Genomic DNA, 8,400 nt, shown 5'->3' with positions numbered 1-8,400 from the left:
GTATGTGTCAGGAGATGCAGGAGCTCCCGGGGAAGGACTCAGGCAAAGGAAACCCTGGGGAGGCAGTGCTGGTCACCCTCAGACTGGCAGGTGTCTGGTCTGGGGACCAGCAGCCCTGGGGAGAACGTGAGGAAGCAGAGGTCCGATGCAGGTCCCCTGGAAAGAAGGGGGACAGGCACCCCTGTCTGGGACAACAGTGAGCAGCACCCATCCCAGGCCACAGGGGCACCTATCACCTAGCAGGGCTCAGCCTGGGACTCACCCCTCAGAAACTCTGGCTAGGTGGGTCACAGATGTGTTTTCAGTAGTATTTGGCACAGCAGTGGTGGAGACAGCAGGGAATGGAACAGTGTTCGTGCCCAAGGAGATGGAGGGGATCCTCAACCCAGTCCTCATGAAACAATGTCCTGGGGCTCCTTTCTCAGTGTTGTCTGGGGTACAGAGTCACAGCAGCCCCTCCTGAGATGCCACTCCTGCCACCCTGCTCCTGGGGACGTTCGTAATAGTTTAAGGAGGACGTAGAGAGGATCCAGGATGACAGAGGGCCAAGGAGAAGGAAGGTCAGCACTGGGAGGAGAGATGAACCAGCCAAGAGCTAACATTCAGGGCCTAATCCTAACCCGAACCAGAACGCCAATACTAAGCCGACTGGAACCGGAACCTGAACCCTAAACCCATAACCCCAACCCCGAACCGGAATGCGAACCCGAACCCTAACCTCGAATCCTAATCCTGAACCCTAACCCGAACCAAATCCTAACCATAATCCTAAATCTAACCCTAAAACTAACCCCTAACTCTGACCGTGACCCTGACTGGGAGCGTCACCCTAACCCTAACCCTAACCCCCTAACCCTAACCCCTAACCCTAACCCTTCGTCCCTGAGTCACTGGCGTGCATGAGAGCTTCTCGTGTGGATGCCAGCTGGCACTGCCTTGAACCACAGCCTTTTGCACCCTGCACACTTGCTGTGGGACTGGGGTCTGAGTCGTGCTCCACCCCCTTCCCTGAGAGAGGTCCGTGCAGGTGCTAGCTGGTGCTTTCTAGGACCCGCGAGAGTCTGAACACTCCGAGCCTTGGCCAGCGTGAAAATTTCAGCGTGCTCTCTCCAGTTAGGACCTCTCTGGTGTTCTGGACCTTCCCAGACAGCCACAGTGGAGGCAGCACTGGAAGCCAGCTCTCTGAACTAGTACTTCTCATGGTTTTGGTAGCACCAGGGTAGAATCTGGAGCTCCTGCAATGCCTGAGACTGTGGCTGGGGTCGTGCTCTGCTGGTGGGAAATGCTCTAGTGTTTATGTGCTCTGGAGCACTCAGAGGGGAACAGACTGAGGTTTCTCACTGGGACAGAGGTCTGAGTGCAGTTCGCTTTACACTAAACCTCTGAAGAACTACCAAAAGCTGCCAAGGGAGGGAAAAGGGGGGAAAAAACCTCCAGAGAACAAAAGTCTGAAAAACTGATTTTCTCAGAGCAAAGCCCCTTAATAGGGGCCAGAAGGACTCAACTCTATCAAGACTCTCTGAAAAAACACATGGCAGGCCCCTCCCCCAGAAAGCCAGCCAAAAACAAAAACAGAAACAACAACAAAAAGCAAGAGGACAACCACCACAGGGTCCGCAGAAAACTGTAAAACCCCAGTATCAGAGGAAAAGAAGATATAAGCTCCTGGTATTGCCCTAAAGCCTATATACTTCAGAGGTACAACTTTTAATTTTAATTCAATCCCACTATTCTTGTTCTTTTTAATTTTTTATACTTTTTAACTTATCTACCATCACAATGACAGGTTCAGCATAACAAATTCCATAATAACCTTTTAACTTGAACTTTGATACATATACCTGTGTTTATCTTTTGCTTTACAATTTTTAATATTCATATAGAGATAAACTTCAAGGTAATCCTCTTTTCCGAGTCAATAATACCCTTATATATAAACCAGTTTAAATCCCCCTTTATCTCAGAAAAGTTGAGTCCATTAATAAAGATATCAAGATACAACAAGGGAGAGTCAAAATACACTTTCTCACCCACAATGAGAATTTATAATCACCCTCCAAACTTTTTCTTCTGTAAGGGTTTCTGTGTGTTTGTTTTTGTTCTGGTAGTATATAAATCTTATACTTGGGGTTCATTGTGCTGGGTTCTTTTTCTATTTTCCTTGTCATTTACTTTCTTTTAATTTCTTTACAGTGTAACAGAATTTATTGTTATTGAACCACACCCGGTGCTTCATACAATACGTGCCCTCTTAATACCCAACACCTGGTTCCCCCAACCTCCCACCCCTGTCCCTTCAAAACCCTCAGATTATTTTAAAGAGTCCATAGTCTCTCATGGTTCCCCTCCCCTTCCAATTTCCCCCAACTCCCTTCTCCTCTCCATCTCCCCATGTCCTCCATGCTATTTGTTATGCTCCACAAATAAGTGAAACCATATGATAGTTGACTCTCTCTGCTTGACTTATTTCACTCAGCATAATCTCTTCTTGTCCCGTCCATGTTGCTACAAAAGTTGGGTACTCATCCTTTCTGATGGAGGCATCATACTCCATAGTGTATATGGACCACATCTTCCTTATCCATTCGTCCGTTGAAGGGCATCTTGGTTCTTTCCACAGTTTGGTGACCGTGGCCATTGCTGCTATCAACATTGGGGTACAAGTGGCCCTTCTTTTCACTCCATCTGTATCTTTGGGGTAAATACCCAGTAGTGCAATTGTAGGGTCATAGGGCAGCTCTATTTTTAATTTCCTCAGGAATTCCCACAGTTTTCTCCAAAGTGGCTGCAACAATTTACATTCCCACCAACAGTGTAAGAGGGTTTGCCTTTCTCCACTTCCTCTCCAACACACGTTTTTTCCTGTCTTTATAATTTTGGCCATTCTAACTGATGGTAAGGTGGTATCTCAATGTGGTTTTAATATGCATCTCCCTGATGGCTACTGATGATGAACTTTTTTTCATGTATCTGATAGCCATTTGTACGTCTTCATTGGAAAAGTGTCTGTTCATGTCTTCTGCCCATTTTTTGACATGATTATCTGTTTTATGAGTGTTGAATTTGAGAAGATCTTTTTAGATCCTGGATATCAACCTTTTGTCTGTACTGTCATTTGCAAATATCTTCTCCCATTCCCTGGGTTGCCTCTTTGTTTTGTTCACTGTTTCCTTTGCTGTGCAGAAGCTTTTGATTTTGATGAAGTCCCAAAAGTTTATTTTCGCTTTTGTTTCCTTTGCCTTTGGAGACATATCTTGAAAGAAGTTGCTGTGGCTGATATCAAAGAGGTTACTGCCTATGCTCTCCTCTAGGATTCTGATAGATTCCCATCTCATGTTCAGGTCTTTTATCCATTTTGAGTTTCTCTTTGTGTATGGTGTAAGAGAATGGTTGAGTTTCATTCTTCTACTTATAGCTGCCCAGTTTTCTCAGCACCATTTATTGAAGAGACTTTTTACCACTGTATATTTTTTCCTGTTTTGTTGAAGATTATTTGACCATAGAGTTGAGGGTCCATATCTGGGCTCTCTACTCTATTCCACTGATCTATGTGTCTGTTTTTATGCCAGTACCATGCTGTCTTGGTAATCACAGCTTTCTAGTAAATCTTGAAATCAGGTAGTGTGATGCCCCCAGTTTAATTTTTGTTTTTCAACATTTCCTTAGCGATTCGGGGTCTCTTCTGATTCCATACCAATTTTAGGATTATTTGCTCCAGCTCTTTGAAGAATACTGGTGGAATTTTGATCTGAATGGCAATAAAAGTGTAGATTGCTCTAGGCAGTATAGACATTTTAACAATGTTTATTCTTCCGATCCAAGAGCATGGAATGGTCTTCCATCTTTTTGTGTCTTCTTCAGTTTCTTTCATGAGTGTTCTCTAGTTCCTCGAGTACAGATCCTTTACCTCTTTGGTTAGGTTTATTCCCAGGTATCTTGTGTTTCTTGGTGCAATAGTAAATGGAATCAATTCTCTAATTTCGCTTTCTGTATTTTCATTGTTAGTGTATAAGAAAGCCACTGATTTCTGTACATTGACTTTGTATCCTGCCACATAGCTGAATTGCTGTATGAGTTCTAGTAGCTTGGGGGTGGAGTCTTTTGGGTTTTCCATATAAAGAATCATGTCATCTACGAAGAAAGAGAGTTTGACTTCTTCATTACCAATATGGATACCTTTTATTTCTCTTTGTTGCCTGATTGCTGTTGCTAAGATTTCTAATATTATGTTGAACAAGAGTGGTGAAAGTGGCCATCCTCGTTGTGTTCCTGATCTCAACGGGAAGCCTGTAAGCTTTTTCCCATTGAGGATGATATTTGCTGTGGGTCTTTCATAGATATATTTTATGTAGTTCAAGAATGTTCCCTCTATCCCTATACTTTGAAGCGTTTTAATCAGGAATGGATGCTGGATTTTGTCAAATGCTTTTTCTGCATCAATTGAGAGGAACATGTGGTTCTTCTCTCTTGTTATTAATTTGTTGTATCACATTGATTGATTTGCGAATGTTGAACCATCCTTGTAGCCCAGGGATGAATCCCACCTGGTCATGGTGGATAATCTTTTTAATGTGCCATTGGATCCTGTTTGCTAGGATCTTGTTGAGAATCTTAGCATCCATATTCATCAGGGATATTGGTCTCAAATTCTCCTTTTTGGTAGGGTCTTTTCCTGGTTTGAGGATCAGGGTAATGCTGGCTTCATAGAAAGAGTCTGAAAGTTTTCCTTCTGCTTCAATTTTTTGAAACAGCTTCAGGAGAATGGGTGTTATTTCTTCTTTGAAAGTTTTGTAGAATTCCCCAGGGAATCCGTTAGGTCCTGGGCTCTTGTTTTTTGAGAGGTTTTTGATCACTGCTTCAATCTCATTACTAGATATCGATCTATTCAGGTTGTCAGTTTCTTCCTGGTTAAATTTTGGAATTTTATAGTTTTCCAGGAATGCATTCATTTCATCTAGGTTGCTTAGCTTATTGGCATATAACTGTTGATCATAACTTCTGATGATTGTTTCTACTTCCTTGATGTTAGTTGTGATCTCTTTCTTTTCATTCATAATTTCATTAATTTAGTTTCTCTCTTTTCTTTTGGATTTGTGGCCAATGGTTTATCGATCTTATTGATTCTTTCAAAAAACCAGCTTCCAGTTTCAGTGATACGTTCTACTGTATCTCTGGTTTCTGCTCTAATCTTAATTATTTTCCTACTTATGTGTGGAGTTGGTTTGATTTGTTGTTGATTCTCCAGTTCTTTAAGGTGTAGAGACAGCTCGTGTTTTCTGGATTTTTTCCATTTTTTTTTGAGGGAGGCTTGGATAGCTATGTATTTCCCCCTTAAGACCGCCTTTGTTGTATCCCATAGATTTTGGACCAAAGTGTCTTTATTCTCATTGGTTTCCATGAATTGTTTCAGTTATTCTTTAATCTCCCGGTTGATCCATGCATTCTTAAGCAAGGTGGTCTTTAGTATCCAGGTGTTCGAGTTCCTTCCAAACTTTTCCTTGTGATTAAGCTCCAGTTTTAAAACATTGTGATCTGAGAATGTGCAGGGAATAATCTCAGTCTTTTGGTGTTGGTTGAGTCCTGTTTTGTGACCCAGTATGTGGTCTATTCTTGAGAAGATTCCATGTGCACTTGAGAAGAATGAGTATTCTGTTGTTTTAGAGTGGAATGTTCTGTATGTATCTATGAGGTCCATCTGGTCCAATGTGTCATTCAATGCTCTTGTTTCTTTATTGATTTTCTGCTTCAATGATCTATTTCTGAGAGTGGCGTGTTAAGATATCATACTATTAATGTATTCATATCAATATGACTCTTTATCTTGATTAACAGTTTTCTTATGTAATTGGCTGCTCCCATATTGGGGGCATAGATATTTACAATTGTTAGATCATCTTGGTGGATAGTCCCTTTAAGAATGATGTAGTGTCCTTCTGTATCTCTGACTACAGTCTTTAGCTTAATACCTAATTTATCTGATATGGGAATCACTACCCCGGCATTCTTTTGAGGCCCATTGGCATGAAAGATTCTTCTCCAACCCTTCACTTTTAGTCTGAGTGTATCCTTAGGTTCAAAATGGGTCTCTTGTAGACAACATATGGATGGGTCCTGTCGTTTTATCCAATCTGCAACCCTGTGTCATTTTATGCACCATATAAGCCATTCACATTGAGAGTGATTATTGATAGATACATTTTTATTGACATCGTGTTGCCTTTGAAGTCTTTCTTTCTGTAGATTGTCTCTATATTTCTGTTCAATGCTATTCTTAGGATTTTTCCTCTTTTATAGAACCCCCCTTAATATTTCCTGCAGTGTCGGCTTGGTGGTTGCATAGTCTTTTAAGCCTTGCCGGTCTTGAAACTCTTTATCTCTCCATCCATTTTGAATGTCAGTCTTGCTGGATAAAATACTCTTGGCTGCATGTTCTTTTCATTTAGTGCCCTGAATATATCTTTCCAGTCCTTTCTGGCTTGCCATTTCTCTGTGGACAGGTCTGACGTTATTCTGATGGGCTTTCCTTTGTAAGTAAGAAGCCTCTTTGTCCTAGCGGTTTTCAAGAGATTGTATATATAGTTATGATTCCTCTATTTGACTATAAGGTGCCTTGATGTTTTTTTGGAATGCATAATCTTGGGTGGCGACCGTTTGGCATCTAGTACATGAACGCTGGTTCCATTCACGAGACTGGGAAAATTTTCATGAAGAACTTGTTCCACTATATCTTCTAGACTTCTTTCTTTCTCCTCCCCTTCAGGGATTCCAATAATTCTTACATTGGAACGTTTCATGGCATCAGTTATTTCCCTGATTCTGTTTTTGTGGCTTCTAAGCTGTTTGTTCCAGGCTTCCTCCTGATCCTTTCTATCTGTTTGTCCTCTAGATCACAAATTCTATCTTCTGTCTCAGTTACCCTAGCTTTGAGAGAATTTAGATTAGATTGGAATTCATTGAGGGCCTTGTGAACCTCATCTCTGGTGGCTTTCAGCTCTGCCCTAACATTGTGAACATCATCCCTGGTTGCTTTCAGTTCTACCCTAATCAATTCCATTTGGTCATTCACGGCTTTCTCCAACCTAGCTATTGCCTGGAGAATTGTTAGCCTGAATTCTCTTTCCGACATATTGTCTATGTTAATAACTGTTAGCTCTGTTGCAGAAGGCCCATCCTCTGTATTTTTCTACTGTTGGGCATTCCTCCTCCTAGTAATTTTGGTGAGAGGTGACTGAACGGATATAGCTGGATGTATTGACCATGGTGCAGTCAAGGTGCACCCTGGACACTTCTGAGCAGTCAAGGTTCCCCATCCAAACAAGGGAAAAAAGAAAAGAGAGAGAGAGAGAGAGAGAGGGAAAAAAGGGAAGATAAAAGAGAAGGTTCAGCCCAAATGGGCCCCAAGGTAAATTTATGACATATACAAACAAAAACAGACAAACAAAAAGACTGATAAAAGTATATGACAAGAGAAAAAAAATATATATATATAAGCAAATAAAGGAAGAACCTCATCAAAAAAAAACCCAAGTATAAGATTTATATACTATCAGGACAAACACAAAAACACAGAAACACTGGCAGAAGAAGAAGATGGGAGAGTGGTTATAAATTCTCAGTGTGGGCGAGAAAGGTTGTTTTAATTCTTCTTGGATGTATCTTGATATCTTTGTTAAAAGACTCAACTTTCCTAAGATAAAGGGGGATTAAAAATTGGTTTACCTATAGGGGTAGCATTGATTGGGGAAAGGGGATTAACTTGAAGTTTAACTCTATATGAATATTAGAATATAAAAATAAAAAAGGAATAAACTAGACTAAACTAAACTAAAATTTTAAAAAATTAAAGAAATAGAAATGCAAAAGAAAAACACAGGTGCTATAGTAAATGGAATCGATTCTCTAATTTCCCTTTCTGTAGTCTTTATTTTTCTTTTTTTTTTTTTTCTTGTAGTCTTTTTTTTTTTTTTTTCTTTCCTGGTAGGTTTTCTGGGGGATGGGCCTGCCACGTGGGTTTTCAGTCAACGATGTTCCCAGAGTTAAGTCCTCCTGCCCCCCTCAAGGGGGTGGGTTCTGAGGAAACTGGTTTATTTCAGGCTTTTGTTCTCTGGAGGTTTTTATATTTGTTCACTTTTTTTTTTCTCTCGCCTTGACCGCTTTTGATGGTTTTTGTAGGTTTAGAGGAAAGCAAACTGCACCCTGACCTCCCTCTCAGAGAGAAGCCTCAGTCTGGTCCCCTGTGTGTGCTGCAGAGCTCATAAAAATTCTCCCTGGGCCGCTGGCAGAGCAGGTTCTGAGTTGCAGTCCCTGGGGATGCAGGATCTTCTGCTTGTACCCAAAACCATGTCAGTGGCGCCTGTCTGGGCAGCTCCAGACCACCAGAGAGGTTCCAAGCAGCGATCA

Source organism: Mustela lutreola, chromosome 18 (genome assembly GCF_030435805.1).
Source record: "Mustela lutreola isolate mMusLut2 chromosome 18, mMusLut2.pri, whole genome shotgun sequence".
In the NCBI taxonomy this organism is placed as follows: domain Eukaryota; kingdom Metazoa; phylum Chordata; class Mammalia; order Carnivora; family Mustelidae; genus Mustela; species Mustela lutreola.
Note: the sequence above shows the minus strand (reverse complement) of the source record.